Raw genomic sequence first — 27318 nt, 5'->3', positions numbered from 1 at the left:
ACAGGGTGACCTGGATAAAAATGCAGTGTCACTATGGGATGAGTTTTGGAGGCAGGAACATCAGGCTGTACCAAATGAGTTGTTATGGTTTCCCAACCAGATGTCAGTTAGGCAATACCATCTAACCACCTAACAGCTCGATTCGAGCTAACAGCTTTTTAGCCTTTTGCAAGGAGAGTTTTGTCCAAAGGGATATGTGATCCAAGAAATTTTTGTTGTACAAATAAAACTTGGGTGTGTTTACAAGTATTCTAAATATTTCATGGTACTGGGCGGGGAGGGGAATCCTTTTCACCAATGTCCTCCTCAAGAATAAATGTGTTATTTGTAATCCCCTCAGGGATTATGTATAGATGGAATAAACATTCAAAAATGCTTGTTGATGTTCACTTTGTGAAAATTCATCAAGTTGTATACATGAGATTTGTGCACTTTTCTATGCGTGTTATATTTCCATAAAAGTTCCGTAAAAATATGCTTTTGAAATGATTCCTTACGGTTATTTTCTTTGACCATCATCTGAAGCCCACAGGAAAGAGACAGTGTTTCAAGTCACCTCAGGTGACCTGGGGGTTGCCCAGGGCAAAGTGAAGGGAAGCACAGTCGGTAGTTCCATGGTGGCCACAGCACCGAGGAAACCGACCTAGGGCTCCAGGGAATCGGCTCTGGGGCCTCCCAGAGAAGAGCGGTTGCAGCAACCAAGGCGGGGCCTTTGGGGGCACAGGGCAGCCCAAGGTAAGAGGGCAAGATGACTGATGCTCCACCCCTGTGCTCTTCTCAAGCCCAGGGAGGGCCCGAACCGCTGTTCTAGAAAAGAAGCTCCTGGAGGCATCTGCATTTTGGACTCAGTTCTTGCCCTCCTTGGCTTCTCTGGCTGAGAGACTTCGAGAGGGCATTCCCAATTGTCAGTCTCTAGGGGGAAAAGGCGGGGACACCGGATATGTATTTCTGAGGACAGAAATGCCCTAAGCCCAGAGAAAAGGTAACAGCTTTAGAGAAAGAAATGGGCTCCATCTTCATTCTGGGAACCCTGGGCTTGGGGACTAGGCTGCGGACGGGCTGGGGACAGGATAGCAAGAGAGAAAGCGGGGCTCCGAAGGTACGCCTCTCTCGATGCCTCGTGGCGTCCCCGCTCGGACGCAGGGGCATGTGACCTTGCGTCCCCAGGGCCAGCTCCGAGATCACGCGATGTGAGGTGAGAGGCTGCGGGAAGGGAGCCGACCTGCGTTTGCGGAGAGCCGAGATGCACCCAGCTCTCAGCTCCGCAGGCGGACGCAGGAGGAGGTGCGGCCACGCGGAAATCCTAAGGCACGCTGTCCCTTCGCGACTGCAGGTGCGTAGCAGGCCGGAGACACGAGCCTCGCCGGTCCCACCGCGTCCTCTCGGGTCACACGCGGCCGTGGGCTTCCCCGAGGTCCCGCCGAGAAACGTCCGCTCGCGTCCCGCGATGTCCGAGGGCCCGGGGAGGCGGCGGGGGCTCGGGAGGCTGCGGCGCCCGCTCCTCGGACACTTTCCCTCGCGTCCCGGCGGCGCCGCCCTAGTGAGCGGCCCCACGTGTCAGCGCAGGCCATGGACTCCACCCCGCGCGGCTCCCGCGGTCGCGCCGCCGCGGACTCTGGCCCTCCGAGCTCTGCGGCTGCACCTGCCTGCCTGTGAGAGCTCGCCCGGCTCTCAGACTCCTTTTGCAGGATTTGTGCCCCAGATGGCTAATCCGACCCCCCACTTGAATACACAGCGAGCGCCCCGGCCACCCAGGCGAGCCACCCGCACAGATTTGCCGTGCGACCGCGAGAGTGGCTCCTCAGACGTCCAGAGTTCCCACTTCTTTCTGCGTCCTCCTCGACTTGGAAACTCCGGACTGTTTCTGGAGAGAAGTGGGGGAGGAAATAGGAAGACAGGGAGGGAGGGAGGGAAGGAGGAAGAGTTCTAACGTGGTTCCTGCGACAATTTGCTCCTGCTTCCTGCATCACCACCCCCCCCCGCCCGCCCCCGGATATGTTGGGGCACAGGGTACTGGAGTCCTGCTTCTACTCGCAGAAAATTGACTTTGGCTAGTATTTGTTAAGCTTGCCTCCTTAGCTAGCCACCCCCTCCCCTACCGGTTCCATCTTTTGATAGGTTGTCCAGGCCGCAGAGTCTGGTTTTTCCCATCAGGTAAGGAAAAGAGTGAGCTTCCTCAGGTGCCTGGGCTCCTGGGATCTGCCGTGTCTACTTGCCAAGCCCAGCAGTGATACCTGCCAGTTGATGTCACAGCAGAGAGTGAGACTAATAAGGCTAGAAAGGAAGAACGGGGACCTGGCTCGGAGAGGCCAGCAAGAAGTGTGAGGTTGCTGGCAGAGGCTTCACATGGTCCCTGGTGGGGCAGTGGATCATTGCCAAACCATCTGGGGGGGGTCTTAGCCTTCCCTCAAGAGAGGTGAAAATGAAACATGACAAGGAGACTCCTTTATTCAGTACACGGGAATGACAGGCTGGATTTTGAAGCCTTTGCCTCAGAATTGATTTTCATTCTGAAAATCTTTTTGTTCCTCCATCACTTCCTACATGTGTTAGGATGTCAACTGCAGGTAAACGGGTCGATATGTCTTCAGTTTGTACCAAAATGTGCTGTGCCACTCTTGCATCTGATTAGTTCTTTAGCTGGAACCTGAGAAGGTTGACAGTATGGTTTTCTGTCCCCAGCTTCAGACAGAACTAAAAAACAAAACAAAACAAATAGAAACTGGAGGACTGAAAAACAAAAGGTCTTAAGGGGAATATAAAAGTGAGTGCTAGCTTTCCTTCTTGTATTTAAATAAAATGCTAATCTTTTTATTTTTTTTAAAGATTTTATTTATTAATGCTAATCTTTTTAAATTAGATATTCTTAAACCTGCTAAGTGGCATCATTAAGGATCTCTAGATGGATTTTAGGGGATCTGTGAAAACCGCAAAATTTATGCATACAATTAGGGAAATAGATGTAAAAATGTGTGGAGGGGGTATAACTTTATCAAATTTTCAAAGGGATTTGGACCCAGGAATGGTTAAAAACCTGTAGAATATGCTGCATGCAAATCCCTTTCTTATCAAGGGAATGTCTCCAAGCTGTACACACAGAAACCTTGACTCAGTGGTACACAGCTTTCACACTCCAGGGCAAAATGTTTTGTTCTGTTTTGTTTTGAGACTTTATTTGAGAGAAAGAAAGAGAGGGAGGAGGGAGAGAGCACTTGAGCCCCCCACAGGAGCAGGGGGAGGAGCAGAGGGAGAGGGAGATTATGTCCAGGAGTTGTTCTCCATCCCAGGACCCTGAGATCCTGACCTGAGCCAAAACCAAGAGTCTGAGCCACCCAGGCGCCCCCAGAGCAAAATGTTAACTCTCCACTGAGACAACAGAAATGTCTCTCTGTTTAGAGCCAACACCTACAGAGGGAAGGACCCTGGCAGAAGTGCAGAAAAGTGACCTGGAACTCAGGTCCCTGCTCTGCCCCATGTTAGCTGTCCTCACCACTTAGCCACCTAAGACTCCTGAGATTCTTAGTTTGTAGATCAAATGCTGGAGTATATGTAAAGCTAATTCACAGATCACAAAACATATGCCTAGTGGCGTTTATTTATGAAAATAAAGGCTAATGGGTTTCCACATTCATCCACATGATGAACAATTATGTAAATAATTATAATTAGGTGAATATTTGCATATTTTCTTCAACCATATATTTACATGGAAAATCAACATATTTTGGATTCGTACCCATTGTTAGGTACCTTCATGTTCCATTATCTCATTTAATCCTTGAACCGATTTATGGCTTATATACTATAGTTATCCCCTCTGCCCTCCCTCCCGCCCCCTTTTTAACATTTGAAGAAAGAGAGACAAAGAGAGGTTAAGTCAATTGCCCAAGGCCACCAGCTAACACCAGAGTTCAACTTCAGATGAGATCCCTGCTTTAGAGAAGGGATACTAGGAAAAAAAAAAAAAAAGCAAATTTTGTTCAGATTTAAGTAAATTTAATTCCTATGGTACTTGTATATTCTGTGCAAAAGTATAAGAGTTTGAATTAGAGCAGCCACATTTGGGATGGTCAGTGTTCTCATAAACTCTTTGCTGGAAAACTGTCTTTAACCCATTCACTTCCTTTTTCATTTCCTCCACATTTCAGGCTCACCAGCAGATTAACAGAAATTTATACACTTAGTTCCTTATTAGTGGCACCTACGTTTCAACTAAATAAGGCAGCCTTAGAAGGGAAAGAAGACCTTTGCCCCCCACTCCCGCAACCCGCTCCCGTAAGCCTTTGGAGGAAGCGCTGCCATCTTCAACAGCTGAGAAATGGCAAAAGTGAGACCCTCCTCCAAATGGTTCAATGTCTCACCCAAGATGAATTAGCAAGAACACAGATCTCTTTGTGTCTACACCATCAAGTCACGGAGCTGATGCAAACAGAACAGATTTGTTTTGCTGCTCCCTGAGTTACAGGTGTGTTAAAAGAACGGCTACAAGCTCTGGTCCACTTTATTTTAAATACGCTCTTCTGCCTTTAGCGTTTGTATGTGGGTTTGTTCAACAGATAGGTCTCCTATTTTATTTCTGTTTAGCATAAAATCCATGATACCAAACTCTATACTACATAAGTCTGTGGAAGCTCCAGAGAGCAGGCAGACATCTGTTCTTGATCTTTAATTATGTTTTAATTATAGTTTGAGAACCAGTATCACAGAAAATGAGTTGCTGGAGGGCGAGGCCCAAAAGCCAAAACAAAAAAATATGGATCATAGTAGGCACTTTGCTCAAAAAAAAATTATGAATTATGGTACGTTTCTGTCAAGGCCTCAGGGTGCTGGGAGGGGGAATAATGGATGAAAACATCTTCTTAGTAACATTTTGGTACTTTAACTTAAACAAGGGGGAATTGACAAAATGATTTTTAAAATGCAGTAGTCAGTGTAGAGTGCTTTTTAAAACATAGCCTTGAAGTCAGATAGCCTGGTTTTAGGGATAGCTACACCAGTGCATACTATATGTATGAATGTGGATATGTGGTTTTATTTCTGGAAACCGCCATTTCTTCATAAGTTATATGGACTAGATGGTCTCTAAACTTTCAGTGTCAACAGCGTTTTCTGTAAAGGACCAAACAGCTAATTATTTAGGCTCTGGGGGCCACACACTACCTCTGTCATTATTCCTTCTCCACCTCCCCCTATCTTGCCCCCATTCCCTCCTCCTCCTCCCTTGCTTTCCCTTTCTTCTCTTCCTCTTTCTCCTCCTCCTACAATTGTTTACAGATATACAAACCATTCATATTCCTTTGTTAGGGCTGTGTGGCTTAAACAGAAACTTACCATCTTGTAGTTCTGGAGGCTAGAGGTGGAGATCATGGTGTCAGCAGGGTCGGTTCCTTCTGGGGGCTGTGCAGAACAATCTGTTCCCTGACAATCTCTGGTGATCCTTGGCTTGCAGAAACTTCACCCAACTTCTACCTTTATGTTCACATGGTATTCTCCCTGTGTGTCTGTGTCCAAATTTTTCCTCTTTGTAAGGACACCAGTCATATTGAACTAGGGTCCCATCCTACTCCAGTATGACCTCCTCTGAACTAATTACATCTGCAGTGATGACCCCCTTTCCAAATTAAGGTCACATTCTGAGATGATGGGGTTTAGGTTTCAACATATGAATTTTAGAGGGACACAATTCAATTCATAAGCTCATTCTTAGCTCATAGACCATACAAACATAGGTTGCAAGCTATAGTCTGCTGATCCCTTTAGTAAGACCTCTGTTTATTCTAAAATTCCATAATTCTCTATTCTCCATGGCTTTATATCACAAATTGTCTCGATATCCATTCATTTCACAATTTTTTTTTTTATTGAGCATCTACATATGCTAGGCACTGTTCTAGATTCTGGGACACAGCAGTGAAAAATGGATTAAAATCCTTGTCTTCCTGGAACTTACAGTCTAGTAGGAAAGGCAGACCACCAACAAAGTAAATATGAACAATTCATAGAATGTTAGATGGAACTAGGTACTAAGAATAAAAATAGAGTGGGAAAGAGAGATAGCAATGGAGTTGAATTTTAATAGAGCAGTCATGGAATGCTTCACAGAAAAGGTAATATTTGAGTAGAGACCTGAAAGAGATGAGGGACCCAGCCACTTGGATACTGGGGGAAACTGCTTCATCAAAAGGACAGCAGCATAAACTCTGAGTGGAAGTGGGCCTGGTGTGTTCAGGAAATAGCAAAGAGGCATGTATGCTTGAGTGGAGTGAGCCAAGGAGGGGAGGGGCTGGATATTAGGAGATGAGATCAGAGAGGTAGAGGCGGTGAGAGGTTAGATGGTGTATGGTCTTGTACCCCACCATAAGAGCCAATGTCAGGACTAGGTTGAGGCAAAGGAGGCACCCAGGGCTCCCTATTTAAGGAGGCGCTCCCTCTCACAGTGGTGCAAGTGCTGGGTGGGCCCCCAAGAGTAAGCACCTCCTTAAATGCTGTGTCCTAGGTGCCTCCCTCCCCTCACCTAGTTCTGGCCCTGGAAAGGGCTTTGGCTTTAATTTACAAATGAAACAGGAAGCCTCTAGAGGGTTTTCAGCAGAGGAGTGGCATGATCAACATTATATTTTATCAGGATCACTCTGGCTGCTGTGTTTAGGGCAAGGATAGAATAAAGGGGGCCAACTGGAAGACTACTGAAATAATTTCCTAAGTAAAGTGGTGAAAGGGTCTGTACCTGGTGACCCGCCAAGGATTGGCCTCCCTCCCCCATAGAGTTATCAGGCACAAAACCAGTGAACCTTGGGTTCTCTTTTCTTTTTGTTCTCACTCAACATTCTTTGGAGATTACCTACCTTCTAGACTATATATCAGGTGCTGGGGTTCCAATAATGAACGAGAAATGCTCACTGCCTCAAAAAGTTAATAGTTTTTTCCTTCTTTCCTTTCTTCTTTCCTTCCCTCTTCTTTCCCTCCCTCCTTCCTTCCTTCTTTAAATATTTTGAAATTTAAAACAAAAACAAAAACCCTTCCTCAAAGCTTATCTTTTAGGAAATCTGCCACACATGCTGAAGGTTTCTGGTCCAAGCACTCCATTCCTGTTCCATTTGGAGTAGTATATAGATGTGGGGTGAGCACTGAGGAAGGACTCTGGATATCGGTCATGATTTATTATGATTTCTCATGGGAATACTACATCTCCCTTTCAGTTGTAAGACCAGGGAACTTTTAGGTCCAGACGGTTTGCTATCCTTATGCTCAACCTTTCATTTTATAAATTCAGAGACTGAGACCCAGAGAGATAACCCACAATTACCTACTTAGTGGTAGAGCATGGCAGACTGTATTTTTCAAAGCTAGCTACAATATCTTCCATCTCACATGCTCTTGAATATGACTTCGACACTCTTCCTGTGGAAAGATGGTAATTTTCTATTGCTGCTACAACAAATTACCACAGACTTAATGGCTTACAACAGCACAAATCTATTATCTTACATTTATGGAGATCAGAATTCCAACATGGATCTTACTAGGCTAAAATCAAGGTCAATAGTAGGGCTGTGTTCTTTCTGGAGACTCTAGAGAAAATCTGTTGCCTTGCCTTTTCCAGCTTCTAGAGGCTGCCGGCATTCCCTGATGCCTGGCCAGCATCCCTCTATCCTAAGCTTTCACCTCATATTTCCTTCTGACTCTGACCCTCCTGCCTCCCTGTTATAAGGACACTTGGGATTACACTGGGCTCACCCAGAGAATCCACGATCATCTCCCCATCTCGAGGTCCTTAACTGAATCACATCACAAAGTCCCTTTTGCCAGGTAAGGTAACATAGTCATAAGTTTGGGGATTAGGACATGGACCTCTTTAGGGGGTTGTTATTCTGCCTACCACATTGGGTAAGCCCATGACTATAGCAGAATTGAGCTATATACCTTCCAAGATTCGGCCATGGAAGTGATACTGCTTCCAACTGGTTGTCTTGAATCACTTGCTTTTACAACCCAGTACCATCGCCATGCTGTGAGGACACCCAAATAACCCAAGCAGAGAGGCCACATGTAGGTGTTCTGGCTGGCAGCCAGCCACAGCCTCAGCCTCAGCTGGCAGCCGGCCTCACCCACCACCCATGTGCATGAAGATGCCTCCAGGTGATTCCAGTCCCCAGCCCTGTTACACTACCCCCAGCTTTCAGATATTCCCACCTGAGGCCCCAGATATCCTAAAGGAAAGATACATATCTTCACTATGTCCTGTTCAAATTCCTGATCCACAGAAAATGTGAGAAAAAAATAAAGTAATTGTTGTTTTAAGTTAATAAGTTTGGGGATGATTTGGTATACAGCCATGGGAAACTGACACAATGGGCCACGACCATATCTTCAGTTCCTCAGGCCCAGTGCATTTTCCACCCCAAATATTACCCTTCGGGCAAGCAAGCACATCAGTGAGCACAAATCATTTATTGAGCACCTATTAGGAGAAATGCCCTTTGAGAAATTTAAAAGTCTGTTAAACTTGCTCTTCATCTTCAGAGAACACTCTTTAATCTGGTGGGAAAGATGTCCGGAAAGCATCCGTCAGGAGTGGAGTTAGGAGGCTGATGCACTAGTCATGGTAAGGGGTGGGAAGACCCTGAACCCTGGGCATGGCACCAAGAAAGAAGAAAAATTAAAATCTGAGAACTTTCCTGAGGATTAGTTGACAAGAACTTCCAGATGAGGGATATGCAGAAAGAGAGGTAAGGGTAAGGAGAATTCTGTTGTTTCTAGCCATTAATGGAGACGGGAAATCTAAGAGGAAAGTCAGGTTTGAGGAGCCTTTATGGGACATAAATTCAGTGTCTGGTCAGAGTTTCTAGGCTGGGGAAGCAGAACACTTCCATGTGTCACCAAGCCCCAAGCTCCACAAAGACAGGAGCTCCTTTGTTTTGGGTCCCCACCCTATGTGTCACTTCACATGGCTGTTGACTTGTATCCTTTAGTTTCCTTTGTAATAAATCAGTAAACTAGTAAGTAAAAAAAAAAACAAAAACCAAAAAAAATTCGGTGTCTGGTCATCAGTGAGGCTAATCTGTGTTTTAGAAAGCATTTTCACCATTAAATAATGCTTAGTTCCCAATGACAGAACATCTAAAGGACCAATGAGGGTCACCTTAAGAGGTCCTACTGTGTATGTAGGCAGAGAAGTGGAATTCCTAACATCCATCACTGCGGAGCATATCTACAGCACCATTTCTCATGGACAATGCAGCTTTGCATAGACTTGTTGCATTTGTTCATCACAGCAGATCACAGAAGGTTGGGTAGAACAAGTGGTGGTGTCACCATTTTGCTACTTAGAAAACATTCAGAAATGGCCGAGTCCCACTCCTTCCCAGTGTGTGCTACCTCTCTAACAGAGTTTCTCATGTCTCTTGCTTCCATTCTCTGGTGAGTTTCAAGGCATTTTCATGTGGACCTTAGAGATCTAAGCAAGCAAGAATTTGCTACCATGAGCATGTTCTGGTTTTTTCTATAATGGGTCACTTTCACAATGGGCTACAAAGTTTGCTTCCACATAATTATAAATATAGTATTTCCTGCTCTGTTTGAGAAACCCAAATCATAGCCATGGAATTCATTTTCATCCCTCTCCACTACTCCACAACCAGTCCCTCCTCACTCTAGCCCACAGAAGCTGCTCTAGGAATTTACCTGAGTCACAGACGAATTCTTTCTACTTTTTATTTTGTTGCCCATGTGAGGAGAAGTGCTGTGCTATGACTCCCTGGAAAGTCAGGAAAGCTGTGACAAAGACACCCGGAACGTATGCAACTGGTTGAGAAAAAAACCGGAAGACTTTACTTTTTGTGGTCTCAAATGCGAGATACAGAAAACAATAGGTATATCAATACTCCAATTTAGTTTTATTAAATAACATTTTTTCCTGTGATTCAAAACTAATACAATTTTATTTTAAATATTTTAGAAAGGGTGTGAAAGGCACTAAGAAAAAACAAAATCCCTTTGTGAACTTTTCCCCCAAAGATAACTATTGTCAAAATTAGTTGAAAATACTTTTTGGACTTATTGTCTTTTTTGTTGTTGTTGTTTCGTAAATATACACTTAAAAACATTTTTAATGTAATTTTGCTGCACTTACTGATTTGCAAGCTGATTTTTAGCCTTTTTACTTAATACATTATGAATATCTTCACAGTCAGATCTTATTCTTGAAGCCAAGGTGAGAGGTTCTCTATGGACTAACTGTATTTATTATATGAACATTTTATCTATGATACATTTATCTTTTCTCTCCTCAAGTGTTTATTAATTCAAGGAATATTTATTGTAGACCCACTGTAGGTCAAGTACTGTTGCTAACATTGGGGATACAAAGGAGAATAAAACAGACACAATCGTTGCCATCTTTGAGCCTATATTCAAACACACAATAGTCAAAGAGGCAAATAAACATGTAATACAATGCTAGGTGGTGTTAGAATAGTATTTCTCCTATTTAAGAAAAACAGAAAGAATTACAGAAGTTTTGCATATAGATTTTAACTGGTCCTGATCTGTGTATTACCACAAAATCTAATTTAATAAAAAGAAACAGCTCACAGTCCTCATCTATGGTTTGGATCTGAGTGTACTGTAACTGCACCAGCAGCCCTGGGGAATCATGAATGTTTCAGTTATCTGGTGCTTCGTAATAAATAACCCCCAAACAGAGTGGCTTCAAATAACAACTTACAGTCATCTCTTATGGTTCTGTAGGTTGACTGGGCTCAGCTGGGCACTTCTTGCTTGGGGTCTTATGTACTTGCAGTCAGGTGGTGGCTGGGGCTACAGACTGGGCTGGATGTCCAAGATGGCTTCTTCCCGAAGGGTTTGACACCTCACCTAGACGCCTGGGATTGCTGTGGACAGGTGAGGTGGGCAGATGTCTCTTTTTTTCCATGCAGCCTCTCAACACAGATAACTTGGGTTTTATCACAGCATGGTGGTCTCCTAGTAGTAAAACTTCTTATATGGCAGCTGGCTTCCACCAGCATGAGCTTTCAAGGAACCCAAGGCAGAGGCTAGTAGGCTTATTTTGACCTGGTCTCAGAAATCACACCAATCAGTCCTACCATATGCCACTGGCTACATAAAGCCTGCCTAGATTCAGTGAGGGAGGGGTCTATGCAAGGATGTGAATGCCAAAAGCCAGTGTTCATTTCAAAAGCATCTTTAGAGCCTAGCGGCCAAGATGAGGAAAGTAGCTTAAACAAAACAGAATGGCATTAGACTATGGAAATACTGAAGGTTGCTCCACAGAGCTCAGCATATACCAAATGAAGGCCCTTTCTCAAAGCAGTCCCCAACACCACAAGCCTGCTAATTCTCTGGGCCAATTAATGCCGGCAGTGGACAGAAGTGCAGACATAGCCATTTTGTTCAAAAGGTGTGACTCTTTGATGCATGGTGAGGAAGGAACCCTTCTGTGGAGAAAAAAAGGATTCCTATCACTGGGAGCCAGGAAGGAGCACTGATTTCTTTCCTCCAGTAGGACAAAGCACATCTGAATGCCCAACTCTCTCCTGCTCAGTATACCGGGTATGTTGTCCTCGGGCTACTTTATCATTTAGGCTAATGGCAGCCCTGGCTAAGAGCTACTAAATACTTGGTTTAGACTAGGTGCCTAGGCCCGTCTCTATATATGTACTTATTCATTTTGTATTGATAGGCACCCATGAGATAACTGTCACTCCTGTTTTACAGATAAGGAAACCGAGGCACAGAAACTTTCAGCCATTTGCCCCAGATCTCATACGGGGAGTCCAACGCCAGAGCCCATCCTCTTAACCACTGCACTGTATTGCCTTGAGCAAGTCGCTCACTTCTCTGGGTTGCAGTTTTCTCATCTGTAAAACAGAACTAACCCCCCTTCCCTCACAGACTTGCACTAAGAAAAGAGTGTCTGCCCAGGTTTGCAAAACGTGCAGGCTATGTAACCCTGGACAAAGTGCTTAATCTTTCTGAGTCTTGGTTCCTTATTTAATAAAGGAGTGTGTTCCTCTGAGGAGTCCATGAGTTAATGCATATAAAGTACAGTGTCTGGCATAAGGGGTTTAATAAATGGTATTAATTGGTATTAATATTATTATTGCTTATACTATAGCACAAATTCAAGGTTCTTAACTTGAACCTAACACCATACAAGTCTCCTGCTAAAATTGCTGTTATTTTCTCTGGTTTTTACTGTTTCCTTACTTTCCCACCCAGGAAACAGCTGCACATTTGGGCAGAGGGACATAAAAAGCATTGGTAGATAGTCACGTTGTCACCACAGATGTCCCTGCTTTGGCTGAGGACAGAGGACTGCAGCCAATATTCACAGAGGACTGCAGATGTTCTCCTTTAACTTGGATCAGAGGGACCATTATAGACACAGTGTGGGTACTGCAGACTTTACTGTTCAGAATGGAATATTACAGAATATGCATGAATTCATCCAACATTTATTGAATACCTACTCTGTGCTGAGTTGCCTTGGAAATACAAAGATGAATGGGACATGCTCCCTGTCCTCTTAGACCTCAAAATATAGATGTGGAGATAAAATACATGTAATTAACCATAGTACAGTGTGAGGATTCTAGGTATAGTAGAAATACAAACAGTGGTTGATCTCAGAAGGGGAAATTTTGTCAGAGAGGTTTGGAAGGAGACCAGGAAGACTTTTTGATGAAGTGGTATTTTATCAAGGCTTAAACAAAATGAAAGCCCTTCAATAAGCAGAGATGGGGCAGGACAAAGATCATTCAAGGTGGAGGAAATGATGTGAAGGCAGATGAGGAATAAGGTGAGTGAGCTGCCTAAGTAGAGTGGATGTGTACATGGCAGGTACTCCTGATTGGCTGGCCCACCTTCATCCTTAACCTTGCCCTCCCCCCACCCCATCACCTTCCACCATGTGACACCCTTCTGACCACTGAGTCATAAGCAGAAGATTGCTAGGTTAGGATTCTGGGAAGGTATTCACTTCACCCATAAAAACAGGACAGGCTCAATTAGCATGCACTTTCCTTCAGCTTTGACCCTTGCCTCCTACTGGAAATGTGACTGAGATGCTTGGAAGTGCATCTTGAGGTCATGAGGTAATAAGCAAAAATCATATAATGGGATGGTGGAACAGAGAGTTAGAAGGAGCTTGGATCCGTCATTGAGCACTTGCACCAGCCCTGAACTGCAGACCTATTAATTTCTTATTATGTGACAAAAATAACTATTTGTTTAAGCCAGCACACATCAGATGTTCTGTTACTTGCAGCCGAAGGCATTCCTGACTGATACAGGGGCAATGGTGACTCACAGGATATAAGGCCAGAAAAAAATGAGTGGGATCTATATTTCAAAGGGTCATAGAATCCATTTACAAACTGGTTGTTCCTTATTTAGGAGGCTGTGAGGAGCCAGTGACTGTTTGTGAGTAGTAATAGTACTGAAGTTGTACTTTAGGAAGACTTATCCAGGAACAAAAGAAAAAGTGGTTGGAGTCAAAGAAAATGTTTAAGAAACAATTCTAATAGTTGCTGTACAAAGTAGGATCTCCTTATCATAATCTCTATCACAAATTTGAAAAATATAAATGTATAATTTGATATATGCAATGAACACTTTGTATGTAAAGTATACTTATATAAAACTGCTGTATTATTAATTTGCAACCTACAGTCTAAAGAAAATTTCATTTTGCTTTTTGAAGGCAGCTTCAAAACCAGTCTCCTTAACCTTTTCTGCAACCGGACTGTGACCCTCCACCCTCTTTTCTCTTTAAAAATTGAAGAGCCATCACTGTATAAGTAAGAGAGTAGCAACAGACAGTGAAAGGAATGAGAGATGTGAGAAGTATTTTATAGGAAGAATTGACAGGTTTTGGCAACTGTTTAGATGCTAGGATCAAGAATCAGGATGAATGAGGGGTGACTCCAAGGTAAGGTCTATTTTTCTCAAAGTTTCAGGAGAGAAGTGTGCAGAAGGAGCAGGTTTGAGGGCAGAGCAGTGGGAGATGGTAGGTTCCTCAGGCAGTTGACTGTCAGGAAGGGAGACTTTAAGAACTGTCCACATCAAATGGGGTGCCACTGCAACCTACAGCTAGAAGAGGGACTCTCATTGGAAGCCAGTGCCCATGAGAGTCTTCCTGGATCAACTCTACTTCATCCTATTCCCCGTATATGATGGCTAATCTTACGTGCCAACTTGATTGGGCCTTGAGGTGCCCAGATATTTGAGCAAGCATTTTTCTGGATTTGTCTGTGAGGGTGTTTCTGGATGAGATTAATATTTGAATTGGTAGACTGAGTAAAGCAGATTGCTCTCCCCAGTGTGGGTGGGTCCCATCCAAATCAGTTGAAGGACTAAATAGAACAAAGAGACTGACCCTCCCACAAGTAAGAGGGAATTCCTCCTACCTGAATGTCTTTGAATTGGGACATCAGTTTTGTTCCTGATGTTTGTCCTCAGACTGAAACATTGGCTCTTCTTGGGTCTCAAGTCTGCTGACATTCAGACTGAACTATCCATACCATGGGCTCTCCTGGGTTTCCAGCTTACTGACTGCAGATCTTGAGACATCTAACTTCCATAATCATGTGAGTCATAATTCCTCATAATAAATTTCTTTTTATATTTGGCTCTGTTTCTCTGGAGTTCCTGGTCTAACACACCACCCCATCTCTACTTGTTTCATATCCAACCTCCTCTTTGTCCAGCTGGCCCCCAGTTGGGTTCCTCTATCTCCAGCTTTAGCATCTCTGTCTAGATACTCTTCCCCATGGCTTGTGACATCCTCACTGCCCAGACCACTGGAACTGCCTCTCAATCTGTCCCTTCCTGGTTGACCTCCTGGTACTGCAACTTCATTTGGGGGATATAAAGATCAGTAAGTCACTCTTGAGGACCTCAGAATTCACCCATTTTACAAAGATTTATTGAGTGCTTACTATTCCCCAGGCTTTGTGTAAATGAACACAAATTTGATATGGTTAAGTCCCAGCCCTCATGACGTTTGATAAAAGAGAAAGACAGATAAACTTACCATAGCAAAGCAATAGGTGACAGAGGCATGCTGGAGAAATGTCAGGACCAAGTGGGGAGCTGGAAGGATATCTGGAAGACTTCACAGTGCGGAGAACTCGCTTGAGTCCCAAGTGAGCGACAGCCTCCCAGACAGGGAAGACAGCATGTGACAGAGGTGTCACCATGCCCAGTGCATTCTGCTGCTGTGGCTGCAGGTAGGGAGAGTATGTGTCATTAAATGGATAAATGAAGCCCAAAATGTAATCTACAATTAACTGGCACAATGGACTTAACCCCTCTGAGCCTCCCTCTGCTTCTCTGTAAAATGGAGATTACCCCATGGGATTGTTACAAGGATTAAACGAGACAATGAATAAAAGGTGCTTAACACAATGCCAGGCGCAGTAAGTGCTCAATAGCTCTTGTTATCTAGTGGGGCACAGGCCAGGATTCGAATGGCATTTCACGAAGACTGCAGTGGTGTGCCAGAGTAGACTGTATGAACCAGGAAGTCTGGAGGGGGGCCGAGACAATGAGGCCCAGAGTGGACAGTGGTGGTGAGCATAAATCTCTAGTTAGTCTAAATAGTGTTTCTTCAAACAAGGAAGAAAAATCTCTCATATTAAGCTGGCATAATAAATTGTATTTACTGCTATAAAACAGCAGCAGTAAACAGTAAGCTAGGAAAATGCTTAAATAGTTTATGGAATTAGTCATGAAGAATTTGGCATCTCCCTTCATTCTGGAGGGTGGGAAAGCTTCCCTGAATGCACTATGCATAGCACTTTTCCATTGCCTTCTATTGTGCTGTGGCCATTTGTCAAGAAGGCTCAACACTGAATCATACATAACAAGTATTGATTATTAATTGAATATTTACTACATGCAAAGCATTAGTAAAACTGTCACACTCTTTAGTACAAGATCCAAGTTCGTTCAAAAAGATTGTTCTTGTGCTAAAGAACGAGCCCTGTAAACACTGAAAGGACATATAATTTTTTGATTTGAAGATGTAAAAGCAACTGAATTTACAAACGACTGTAAATTCAACCACTGCTTCTTTAAAAATGGTATAATATTCAAAACAAAAGAAGAACTCTAAATTTTCTCACAGAATTTATCCAGGTCCCTAAACCATCCAATATGGTTCTGTGGTGCTCCACTGGAATGTTTTGGCAGGAGAAACAAAGACAAACTCTAAAGCCGTCTGTTTCCTTCAGGATGGTTTGTTCTTATGAGCACACATGAATTCAAATGTTCACCAGGGCTTTCTGAAGTTCACGTAATATGATGTTAAGTGGTACATTAAACAATGCCTTTTCTTACGAGTTGATTTCAAAGGGAATGCGATGGCGTGGTCTTTGTCAATTTTTAGGACTATAAAATGAATACATAAGTTCTGTGATGTGGAGAGGGTTTCCTTTTTTCTAAATGAAGGTGGGAGGAAAACAGAACCAGACTCCCTCCCATACCTGGCCAGAAGGATCCCTTCTATAGGCATCAGATTAGAAGCTCACACATTTTGGGGACCTTATGTGTTATATTCAAGTTTCCACACCTAGTTCCAAGTAGACCCCAATGTACTGCCACAGCTTCCTACCAGGGGTTCGGGAGAGTTTGTGTATTAGTTATAAGCAAAGGATGCAGCAATTTCCATCTTGTTTTTAATGTAAAAGGGGAAAAAAACCAGGCAGGATATGAGAAACACAGAACGAACAGTTGCCAAGAATGCTCAGTGCCCCAGTACGCCCCTGTGCTGATCATGTATGTTGATGCTACTTCATTCTGAGATCAACCATCAGCAGCAGTTGCCCATCCCTCTTTTAGCATGGGTCACAGAACATTTATCTTCACTCTAAGATCCTGAGGCAGCTCTGCCCTGTTCTCACATTCGGCATCAACGGTTGCAAACTTCTGCCACATTTTGCCTGGCTTAAATAGTATTTTTACACATTTGCATCAACATTTTAAAACTGGGAAACTTCACACAAAAATCTTAATATTTCACTTCTCTTGTCAGATAAGAAGATTCTTCCATGGCAATAACAGCTGAAGGGGCTGTTGAGATGTGGTGGCTAGAGCTCGTCCACTTCCGATGACACTGAGGCAGCAGGTCAGTCCCCGTTTCTCTTGCTGGGACACTGCTGTGTTTCTTACAGCAGAGAGACATTTCTCTGTGCTTCTCTCTCTCTCTAAGGTGGGGAAGTGAAACACATACACACGCACACACACACACACCACGCACACACGCACACACACACCCAAACCACAGTCAGCAGTACTCTCTAGAAAAATCCAGCCTCCTTCATGCATTAGATGTCTTCACTGGTCCTTGTATGCTTCTGAGTTTGCTGCTTTCTTTCTTTCTTTCTTTTTTTTTTTTTTTTTTGAGTTTGCTGCTTTCAACAGCCTTTCACAAGTTCCAGCTGCAAGACTAGTCCTGGGTTCTAATTTCTACTCTGCCCCCAACTGATGGTGTGACCTTGAGCAAGTCACTCCACGGTCAACTCTAGTTCCTTCCTCTGTAAGGTGAGACAGTTGGTCTCAACCCTTCAACTCTGAAACAGAGTTGGAGCTTTGCTGGCCCAGGCAGGACCAGTCTTCTTCTCCGTCTGGCCTCTTTTCCATAAAAGCCTCCCAGGGTTAGGCAGGCACTTCAGTCCCAAGCTGGGGATGCAGACTGAAGAAGGAGAAAGAGAAGAAGGATGGGAAATGAGAGGAGGAAAAAAGCAACACAAGGAGGAACTCAATCCAGAGATGAGCAGAGGGATGAGAAGGGGAAAGATGGTCAAAAACTTCTCATTCCAAACATCCATGAATAGTCAGTTCAACAGTGGACTCTTGGTTTCAGCTCAGGTCTCCATCTCAGGGTCGAGAGATGAGCCCAGGTGGCTCCGCGCTGAGCACTAAATGGGCTTGTCCTTCTCCCTCCCCCTCTGCTCCTCCCCCTGCTTGCATGTGCACTTTTGTGAGCACGTTCTCTCTCAAACAAATAAATAAATACATAAATACATAAATAAATAAAATCTTTAAAAAGAAACACCCAAGAATGAAATAACATGATTGAAATCTTTTTATACTTTAAATGAAATTACATAAAATTTTAAAAGTCATAAATATTAATAAGAAAATTGGAAAATTCTGAAAACTAAAAAAAGTAAGAAAAAAACATGAACTATAACCGTACCACTTAAGGTCAAGGACTCCTTAACTCTAGGCATATCCTCTTCCTAACTTTTGTTTTTGCATTCTTTTTATAGTTGATATTATATGAAAACCTCATTTAATTTGAAAACAACAGAAGTCATAAAGTAAAATAGTCAGAACTGTCTTACTAAAGTTAAAACTAGATATACCCGTATACTTTTGTTTTACTTATTTATGTTTTTTTAATAGGCAGCACTTCCAGCAAAATGCAAAAAAAAAAAACCTGAATAAAATCTTTCATTTTCCATTACCTTTTCAATTTACCAGTGTAGTTTAAGGGTTTTGACATCATTACTCTGACATATGGGCTTTATTATAAAAGAGTTTAAAATAAGACCAATTTGCAGAGTCTTAATAAAGGAATAACTTTCTGCATTCTGACTTTTAGGTCTGAACAGCATTTTCCTACAGTCTTTTTTCTTTTCTTTTCTTTTTTTTTAAGTGGGCTTTCCTTTGGCAGGGGTTGGGGTGCCATTTCAAAGGTCAAGCATTCCTTATGTCTATTATTTCATTTCAATCAAGAGTTATAAAGTGTTGGTGATAAAATCCTCTTAAAATTGATGATTCCAGTTTTTGTGACATAGCCATTATAACCTAGATGGTTATAATTCAGTTTTAGATAACCTCTTTTTGATGCACTAAGGAAAGGTAAGAAGATGTGATTAAAAATGTTTGTAAAAGTGAAAGAATAATCTCATTGCTCAGAGAAGCTGGGATAGAGCCTATCTCTAGCTTTGCTTGCCGTTAAGTGTGCTCAGAGAATGAACGCCCCAGATACAAAGCCCAGGAAAGGAGAGGCTGCCTCTGCCCAAGCAAGGGCACTTGTCTGCAGGTCAGTTTACCTGATTCACAGAAGATCTCCAACCTTATCAGAATGGAACTACCTGGCTTATTCTATTTCTGCCTTCTTGATACCCTAGCTGGCCTTTCTTTTCCTTTCTTTCTTCTTTTCTACCTGAGAATGTCTAAAGCCTGGGGCAAGCTTCTGGGTGTCCTCAAGACTTACATGCCACTGCTTAAAAAGGTTAAGATCCCCCAGGCTGCAGTAAAAGGATAAGGTAATCATTCATCCTTTGGAGATGCTTCTCCTGGTCCTTTACCAAAACAAGGTCTGAGAAATGAGGACTGCATTCAACAGTTTAGAGAAACTCTACCATGCAAAGCCAAAGATTAGTATTAGGTTTTTAGGTTAGAGAAAGTTTTCGTTGTAATAATTTATCTTGGAGAACAAGAGTTTATTTTTCATTTATCAATAGCTTAACATTTCCCTCTTCAGAAAAATGCTTTGAGGGATACACTATACTCAAGAAAACACTAACAACATATTTTTATCAGTTCAAGCTAAAAACTCTTAGAGATAAAAAAAAAAAACAAAAAACATTTCTAGCACGGGGAAGGAGGGGTGTCTGTTGGAACTGGCTGTCCTCAGAACAGAGGATTTAGCCTCCTTTGCAGGTCCAGTAATCGCTTTAGCCCTTGCAAGGGGAAGGTTGCCCGTGAGAGGTGTTTTAAAATAACAGTAACAAGGATCTCCACAATAGGCACTCTGCTGCCAGGAGGAGCCCCAGTCTATACTTCAGTGGAAGCCACTTGATGTTTAATATTTGGAAACTCAGAGCAGAGAGCACTGGAGGAAAGGTGTTTCAAGAGTTGTATTGAGGATCATTTAAAAATTTTGTTTTAGTTACACTTACCAGGAAAAGAAGAAAAAGAGAAGGGGACAGGGAGAAGTAGCAGAAGGAACACCCTTTTTACTAAGTGTGGTCAGAAAGTAAGATACACTTAAAATATTTTTATCCTAATGAAATAAAAATTTAGCTCTTCAAGGCCTAAACGTCACTCCCCTATTGAAGTCTCAAATTATATGCAGGTTGACTCAAGGTTCGGGTGATGAAGTTCCGGTTCATCTGGTTCAACCAAAAGATGGTTACTTTATCCAGAATTCTCTTTCAGAATTAGGCATGCTGAATCCTTTTTGATTTCATCGTGTTTACTCAAATTTTAAATGAAAAACTTTTTGCTAGTGAAACTCACTACGGGTGATTGAAATGTTGGTGGGAGGCAAAAAGCTACGTGCAAAGACATTTGAAAATGAAACACTCCCAGCACATAATCCCTTGCTCTGCATTGCAAGGTTTTCAAATAAATGAAAAAAAGGAAAAATGCACACGAGACCTTGCCTAGGAGAAGAAGGTATGTGCATAGGGATCTCCTCCCTGTGAAGTGTTGACATTTGACACCACTTTGAACCCTGTGTGCAGCTGGTGTTGGACTCCTAATTCTCTCCCACCTTGTTCTTGGCCTCTCACTCATCCCCGTGGCCTAGCGCCCCAGCGCCTTAAGGGCCTCTCCCACCGTAGAGGTTGCAAGCAGGGCAGAGGCTGAGCTGACCTCCTTGCCAGGGTTCCATCGGTGTTCAGTGAGAAGCGATCGGGAGGCAGGTCACCAGTGACTCCCAGAGAGGCCGCTTACTGACTTGCTGGCGATTTTTCTGTTGGTGTGTGACAAGCTTCTGAGAGTTTGTAAATAGCTGCGATTAATTCAGGTCCGGCCTCGGTGCGCCGGAGAGTTCCTTGCATGAGGGAAGGGTCCCGAAGATGTTGTTGTGCCTTCTGTGGTGCAGGAGCTCTGGCAGCACTGGGGTGTGGGGAGAGATTAGGCCGCCACAGAGCCACTGTGCGGGGCCAGAGAGAATTAGCCTTTGATGTACACTGGGGTCTCCACTGTTTTCTTTCCTTTGATACATTTAAAATTAAGGTTCCATGTTAACCTCCAATTAATACTGAGATCAAGATTCTATTTTAGCTCCTTGAATGAGTGATATTGGAATGCTTTACGGGAAGGGAAGCCAGAAAAAAATATTTTCCAGTTACATTAAATACTTTGTGAGCATGGTTATTAAGCATTGCTGTGTTAAGTGTGGGATTTTTAGATCAGAATGTTATTTAAAGTCGGAAGTCATTTCAAGTCAGAAATGACTTGAGCACTTAGGACAATAATGCTCCACACTTAAATGTCTGTACAAAAAAAAAAAAAAAAAGAAGAAGGCTAGAAACTTCTATCAAAAGTGAAAGTTCAACTTCATAAGAAAATAGAGAATCATGAGTTGTGCAATTTAAGAGGATTAAATATGAAGTATGAAAACTCAGGACAGAAGAGGTAAGATGCCCACCAGATGGGAACGTGAAGCTGGGAGGAGAAAAAGAAGGAAGCCTGTAGCTGACTAGAGCTTTTTCTAAACTGCAGTCTGCAGGGAAAATCAACCTGTCCCCACGTGGGGCTTCATACAGGCCCTGAGAGAGGGTCAAAGGACAGCTGACCTGCTGTCATTTGTAGGACAGTCATGATTTTCAGTACTGTGACCCTTTACCTTCATAAATACAGGAACACTTGTTAGATCATGGGTCTAAGCTGTAGTTGGGAGGGAAAAAAAAGTCTGTCACCATTTCCATGGAGACCAACCCGATATTTCAGTCCTTCTACTCTATTTCAAGAAAAGAGTGAACTTGTGTTTTTTAGGCATCATTTTCTATTTCCTGTCATGTGTCCTGGAAGTTGGGTGAAAGCAGGTAATTTCCTGCTTCTCTCTTCCACCCCTAATTAGGGGCCTGAGTCCCAAGTGATAACATCTTGAAGGGTACTTTACCATTACCAATGGGCGGGGCCACACAGTGGGGTGGGGAGCACTCAACTGCATGGGTTCTGAGGGGGCCTGCACCTGTTTTACTGGTTGCTAAATATTTTCAATATTACCTAACACAAAAACTTCATTTTATGAGACTCCTGGTCACCCAGGGAAGACAACTGTGGTTCAGTGAAACACACTGGGTTTGACATTATCAAGAGATTTGGCTTCAAGCGCCATCTCTGCCAAGAGAAAATAGGACACTAGGTGTGAACACCTAGAGTAGGTAAGTGGGCTCATGTCAGGTAGAACGGTGTGATGACCCACTCTTAAATACAGCCTTTCTTCTGACAGTAACATGGAAGGGAAGCACACTGGAACATCCCAGATAAGGTCAACCAGGCTGCCACTAAGGCCTCATTGGTCTCATCGACTCAACGCTAAGACGTAGGGTAGACTTATCAGACCTTAAAAAGTATCCACAAGGGGCGCCTGGGTGGCGCAGTCAGTTAAGCTCCTGACTCTTGGTTTCAGCTCAGGTCGTGATCTGAGGGTCCTGAGATCGAGCCCCATGTTGGCTCTACACTCAGTGCGGAGTCTGTTTGAGACTCTCTCTCCCTCTCCCTCTGGCCCTCCCCCTCCTGTTCTTTCTCTCTCTAAAATAAATAAATAAATCTTTAAAAAAAAGTATCCACAAGTCCTCAGAAGATCATTACTCAAAGTCTGATTCATTTGGGGTGGCCTTTTACTGATTTGTCCGCCAAAGGCAGATACTTCGACTCTGCCCCAGACCTGCTGAGTCAGAATTTCAAAAGGTTCAGGGCCCAGGAATTTTGTTTTTAAACACTCCGCAGATTTTAACAGCTGAATGTAAAGGGAAAAACTAGTATTTCGGTAGCCAAACACTGAAACACTCAGCACTGGTGACATTCTCTACAAAAAAGAAGCCAGTTTCTGGATGCCCACACTACCGGCCACTGCTCAAGGGCTCTATGGACGCGGTTTCTGAAATGATTACCAGAAAAATGTGCGTGTGTGCATGCGTGTGTGTCTGAGTGTCTAGGAGTTCATGGGGCTGTTTGAGAGAGACTGAGCGTGTGTGTTTGAGAGAGCGTGTGTGCAAGCAGTGTGTGCTTCCGCAGCAGAACAAACAATCCTCTCAGGCCAGTCCCTCTGGATTCATGGCAATATCACTAATTGCATCTGGTTTCCATGACTTTGCCTAGGCTTCCAAAGAACGAAGCTAGACATACTCTTGCCAACTTTGACCCCTACGAACTTAATGAACTTTTGACGAGGGCATCACAGTAGAGTCTGTTGAAAAGTTTCCTTTAGCTCACACTGATTTGCACAAGTAAAGTTGCACTGCCTGCAGTTTTATAAAAAGCTTCTCAGGGATCTCTGAGCCTGATACAGACTACAATCTGGGGGGCCAAAATTCCTAAAGTTAGCACGCTTCCCTGTCCATATTTTGTAAAGGATTATTTGTCCCCCCTGGCCTCAATAGGCTCACTTGTGCTCAAACGTGCTTGCAGTGTTGGACATCTTTCATTCAGATGCACAGAAGGAGAGGGACAGTCCTGCTTCTGCTCTCCTGCGTGACCAATGGCAGCAAACCCCCACTTTTCTTCTAGCTGTCTCTTTTCTCCTGAGTGGGCCAGTCTTTGCATTTCAGGTCAGTTCGGTTCAATTTAACAAACATTTACTGAGGACCAGCTAAGTCCTAGGTACGATCCTAGGCGCTTTTTATTTGTGTTTGCAGCTAGGGTGGGGAGGGTCCCGGCGACAGATGAGCAAGACCCTATTCCTGCCCTCAGAGTTCCAGCCATGGACAGCCCATGAGACAGCCACACAAGGAACTATCCGCTCCTCAAAATGTAATGAATGCTAAACTAGTAGTTTACCCAAAGCTTGGAAAGAGGAAAAATTGTCATCTTAGGAAGTTCACGAAAGTGCAATTGATCAGGGTCTGGAAGGAAGCTAAATGTTTTGAGCCTCCTTTCTTTGGGTCTTGAACTATCCCATAAATGTTTTTAATTCTGTGATAGTGCTGGACATATAGCCATAACTAGACATGTACTGAACACTGATTACTATTTATATATACATGTATGTATATGTTCATTTAGTCCTCACAATAATCCTGTGTAATAATAAACACTGTTATTATCCCTATTTCTGAGGCAAGGAAATTAAGGCAAAGAGAGATAAAGCAACAGAACCCGAAGGCCACACAGCCAGTAGGCAGCAGAAGCAGGTTTTGGTCCCGGGCTGTCTAACTCCAGAGGTGGAAAGCTTAAACAGCATGCTGAGATGTACACACATTTATATTTTACGCCACCAACAAGCTACCCTTTACTTTTTCGGCCTACATAAATATTCTTCTATGCAGTTTAGTATCCTTCTTATTTTCCTTCAATATTTCTATCGTGTGGTGAGAAGAATGAGTATAGATTTTTAAATGATTCATTTTTGCCTTTACTCCCAATATTTTATGGGAAGTCACAGAAGTCCCAACCTAAAGAATGCATGTCTAAAGGGAGTTTCTCCTCCTTGCTGCCGGCGTCCTGTCCCAGGGCCCACTGCGTTCGAGTCACATGAGAAGGCCCACTGAAGAGAGCAAGGCTGTGAATTTTTACACCTACATGTAGACCTACATTAGTGAAGATACTATAAATGTGTGTCCAGATGATTCTGCCTAAATATGACCGCTGCCCAACTCCTGCCAAACGCTCCTCGGGCGTTCTGAATGCTCTAAATTTCTGCCCAAGGAAGGCGAGAGCTTCTCATTCAGATGCCCTCAGACCTTCGTGTTCTTAGACCCCCAGAAGTGCCACGTTAACAGCCCGGAGGCGAGCACCCACAGCGGACGCGGCACATCCCGGGCACTGAGAGCCTCAGGAATCACACGAGACAGGAGTCAAGTCCTGGCCGGCTGTGTGCCTGCTGAGTCTCTCTGCACCTCAGTTGACAGCTCTGTGAAACAGAGACTATCTCCCTGACAAGGTTTTTTGCGAGGGCCTGAATGAAGTTAATGTTTACAAAATGCTTAGTATAGTGCCTGCCTTGTAGTAAAGAAACCCTACTTCTAATTTTTAGGATTGGATTATAATGGGGAAAGCAGAGTATGAGATACTTTGAGGGTTGGGGAAGAGCTCAGGAGCAAAGAGCTCAGAACTGAGTGCTCTGCTGCACCTGTGCTTCGTCCTTTGACACTGGCCGCCTCTGGAAATGCCCGAGGAAATCACGGCATTTATGAAAGCAGAACAGTTAGAGGAAGAAAAGCCGGGCAGTAGTGCTGGGAACAATACCACAGGGGCCCCAAATGTTCTCCATACACGGTTCTGCCGCCCCGGTGCCCAACCCACACCCACACCACCACCCTTGCTTGAACTTCGTTGCCACATCCAATGGCATGCCTTCTCTGGTGGCCCGAGGGCTTGGTCCCTGCTTCCCCCTCACCAGCCGGCCATGCCCACTTCCCTTACACCACACCCGGCCCAGCTTCACGCAGACGTGCTTTCAGTTTCCCTTGAGACTTCCTCCCCGACCCATGGGTTACTCAGAAGTGTGTTGTTTAATTTCCAAACATCTTTCTATTGTAGATTGCTAGTTGAATTCCATTGTGCTCTGAGAACATATTCTGTGTGATTTCTAGTCTTTTAACTTTATTAAGGTTTGCTTTATGGTTCAGGGTATGGTGGAATGTTCCATGTGCACTAGAGAATACGTGTTCCACTGTTGTTCGATGCCGTGGTCTATAAAAGTCAACGATGTCCAGCTGCTGGTTAGTGCTGTTTAGGTCATCTAAATTCTTATTCATTTTGGGGCGCCTGGGTGGCTCAGTCAGTTAAGCGTCCGACTCTTGATTTCAGCTCAGGTCATGATCTCAGGGTTGTGAGACTGAGCCCTGCATCCGTAGTCTGCTTGAGATTCTCTCTCTCCCTCTCCCTTTGCTCTTCCCCCGACTCTCTCTCTCTAAAATAAATAAATAAATCTTTAAATCCTTATTCATTTTCTGTTATATCAGTTACTTAGAGAGGGGTGTTAAGTCTGCAGTTATAAATGTATATTTGTGTATTTATTTATTTATTTCTATCGGTTTTTGCCTCATGCATTTCAAAGCTCTACTATTCGATGCATACACATTTAGGATTATGACTTCTTGGAAAATTGACTTCTTTATTACTATGAAATGTCCCTCTTTATCCCTGATAATCTTTGTGATTTTGCAGTCTACTTTGTCTGAAATTAGTATAGTCACTCCAGCTTTCCTTTAGATAACATTTTCCTGTTATATCTTTCTCCATTTTTTTACGCTTAGTCTTCACATTTAAAGTGGGTTTGTTATTGTAAGGGGCATGTAATTGGGTCTTGCTATTTTACTTGTCTAAATCTTTGTCTTTTGGGGCACCTGGGCAGCTCAGTTGGTTAAGTGCCTGCCTTCGGCTCAGGTCATGATCTCAGGGTCCTGGGATGGAGCCCCGCATCAGGCTCCCTGCTCAGTGGGGAGCCTGTTTCTCCCTCTCCCCCTTGCTCGTGCTCTCTTTCTTGCTTGCTATCTCTCTCTCTCAAATAAATAAATAACATCTTATAAAAAAATAAAACAAATCTCTGTCTTTTAACTGGTATGTTTAGATCATTCACATTTAAAGTGATTGTTGGTATCATCACATTGAATTCTACCATCCTGCTAGCTGTTTTCTCTCTAGGGTAGTAGTTCTTAGTTTCTATGTCCTTCTTCTCTGCCTTCTCTGGGTTTAATTGAGCATTTTTATTTTTTCATTTTATCTCTTATATTGACTTATTATTTATGCCTTTTTTAAAGACTTTTTAAGTGACTAAGAGTTCTAATTACTTTTCAGTGATAAAGAGCTTGATCATTTTGTATTTCCTAAGAATGGGTTCGGAGAAAGCTATAGTTTTGTTTCTTGCTGAGATGGTCCTTGAACTATTTTGGTTAAAATGGCTAGAATTTAAATAGAATATTGCAGTATGGAATATAATTTCATTTGAATAGAATGTTTAAATATGTATTTCATTTGTAACCAATGAACACATACTTTTTTTTTAAACATAGGAAGATTACATCTGGATACACAAAAATAGTGTTCTGTACAAAAAGGAAAATACAGTGAAATTTTAACTTGTTCAATTTAATTCTTCTGAGAAAACATAGCCAGAAATTATTGAATTTTGCTCATTGGGAAAATCCTGGAGAAATTTTCCCTTCTAGGGAAGCAGTTCTTTTTTTGGGGACCATAGCCCCTTTGAGAACTTGATAAACAACACCCTAGAAAAACACATATGCTCATCTGCACATCAAATTTTGCATATAATTTCAGAGAATTCACTGAATCCTTTAAGAGTCTCTAGGTCCCTGGTGAGGAACACCTGCCCTAGAGTAAGTAGTGAATGTTGTCAACAAGTATTTTGATGTAACCATATATCTT

General features: G+C 43.2%; 1 long non-coding RNA gene across 12 annotated transcripts in view; it reads left to right on the top strand.

Moving 5' to 3' along the window:
- Positions 1-971: 971 nt before the first annotated feature.
- The window catches only part of LOC145723430 (uncharacterized), a 90672-nt gene continuing 64325 nt past the window's right edge, over positions 972-27318 (top strand). For 2 of the 12 annotated variants that reach the window (XR_014148463.1, XR_014148462.1), the window contains exons 1-2: positions 972-1333; positions 17054-17146. This is a non-coding gene — a long non-coding RNA (uncharacterized LOC145723430). Of the gene's footprint in view, positions 1334-4148; positions 4466-17053; positions 17147-27318 lie in introns of all 12 variants that reach the window. The other 10 variants (XR_014148464.1, XR_014148461.1, XR_014148465.1 and 7 more) reach the window with 6 other exon arrangements.

Source organism: Leptonychotes weddellii, chromosome 9, assembly GCF_054177405.1.
Source record: "Leptonychotes weddellii isolate Sample4059 chromosome 9, ASM5417740v2, whole genome shotgun sequence".
NCBI lineage: Eukaryota > Metazoa > Chordata > Mammalia > Carnivora > Phocidae > Leptonychotes > Leptonychotes weddellii.
The sequence above is the reverse complement of the archived record's forward strand: the minus strand, read 5'-3'. Positions and strand labels throughout refer to the sequence as shown.